We start from the raw sequence: 2,306 nt of genomic DNA, 5'->3' as shown, positions 1-2,306 counted from the left end.
TTTATTTTAACAAGTTACACCATTATAATCGTTTTTAAAAACCATTTTTATGCATAAAGTACTGTATGTTGATGTATATTACTTAAAATTCAAGATTACAAGTAAATTATGAATTAAGTACAACTTATTAAAGCTCAAGGTTTGAATACGTGTAACTAACTACGGATAAACATAATCAAATAGAGAATAAATATCTCATTTTAAAATCTAAAATATAATTATGATAATTGTCGAGTTTCTAACCGAATGTTTAATCATTATCTTTAATAAAAATTATATTATTAAAGCAAAAATAAATTACAATAAAAGATTGAATCAAAGAAGTTACACCAAAAAAACGAAAACTATTAAATAATTAATTTAATACTAATATCGATTTTTTTTTATTTTTTATGTTATCTTCAAATTTATATTTCATTCAAAAATAAAAACATTATCGCTTTCTCAAAACCACATAAAATTATATTACATTGATAAAGACAAATAATAAAAATTAAACATCAAAATGAAGATTTATATCTCGCTGCATTGTGCGAGTACCCTTCTAGTGACAAATAAAGTGTATAGATTTAAGAATTTTAAGACGAATTATCTACAAAACTAATAGAATCAGTTCTTAAATTAGATGTTAAGATAACGAATTAAATGGGCATAGGGAGATGAATCCGTTTACGATGTTTGATACACACGAGAAATCGATATGAGAGAGAGTGTTGATTTTAGTTAGAACATTCAAGTCACGCATTATTGTTACTCTTTATGGATTTGATTATCATCTAACTACGTTATAAAAGCATATATGATATGGTAATAAGAGTTGTATCTATATCAACCATAGTTTCAGTCAATTTATTGGTTTGAAGCAGAACGGTGAACTTTTTCGAATATAGCATTTAGTTTGTTATTATTTGACAATCTACTGTTTTTGTAAACGGAGCTGAGTACTCATGCAATGCAGTTAAACATCATGAATTTATTGTAGAACCGGAATGGAAATTAATGCAGTTTTTTAATAAAATGATTTGGAATTATGGAGTATTTTGTCGTATTAACATGCTTGAACTCTTATAATGTGAACGTGTCTATTAGTTAGTTATCTGTTAGTTTGATATTTCAAACATGAAGTAATAAAAACTTGTATGTATGAKRTAATATATATATATATATATATATATATTGTGATTTGAATTTTAACAGACCATGCATTAATAAGCGATATTTAATGTTTAAACTACAATTATATCGCGTTTATATGACACCAAAATGTCTAGGTGTCATACTTGACGTTTTTATAGGACTTAAGTTTATATGACACCAAAAATGTCAAAGTTTCATTTTGAATGATTAAATCCTCGTATATTTCTTTTAATAAATAAATCATCAAGGTTTTAAAACTTGGTTACCTATACATCATTTCAACTCAGAAAAGCTACATGTAATCGACTAGGAAGGTTTTAGAGTTAAAAAACACAAATCAATTTTACCATTCTCAAACCCTATATCATACAGTCCTCTACGCAACGGCATCGCTCCCCCTCGACGCTCCGTTGTCGTTCATTCTTGTGTCATCCATCGCCATTGTTAGCCTCTGCCATCGAACTCCATCTTTTTGATTTGTTTTGTTCTTTCAATTCTCTTTCTTTTTCAACAACTTAATTAATAGAATACGTACAGACAGATGAAAAAAGGTATGATCGAAAAAACAAAAAAAAGATGGGGCACCAAGGGGCGTGCCCATGAGGAGCAATGGCGTTGGATGCAAGGGATTCAAATAGCGTATGGTTTGAGAACAGTAAAATTGATTTATGTTTTTTTGTAACATGTAGCTTTTTCAGATTAAAATAGTGTAGATAACCAATTTTTAGAAGTTCGATAAATTATTTATTCAAAAAATAGTTTAAAGACTTAATAATTCAAAATGAAATAAAGGAATCTAAAGACCTAATCAGGTTTCTCTTGATTTTTTTTACAAACAAAACTAATAACTCAACTGGAATCCAACAAAATAGGGCCTCAGGCCCAACAAAATGGGTTTTGTTCACTGTTCATGGCCCATGATTTGGGGGTGTATGGACTATGGACTATGGATGATAGATGTGAATTTTTGTGCGTCATTGTTATCTATACTATCTTATAAAGCAAATTTAACAAAAGTCTTAAATTCTTATTATACTAAATGACCAAGATACCCTTTATATCATGATTTTTTTTAAAATTACACTTTATACCCGTATAATTAGTTAATTAATTTACTTTATGTCATTTACTTTTAAATGTTTCATTTTAAACATTTATCAAATTAATAT

This window comes from Cynara cardunculus, assembly GCF_001531365.2.
Source record: "Cynara cardunculus var. scolymus isolate 2C chromosome LG 3, CcrdV1, whole genome shotgun sequence".
Lineage (NCBI taxonomy): Eukaryota > Viridiplantae > Streptophyta > Magnoliopsida > Asterales > Asteraceae > Cynara > Cynara cardunculus.
This window is presented reverse-complemented; position numbering follows the sequence as displayed.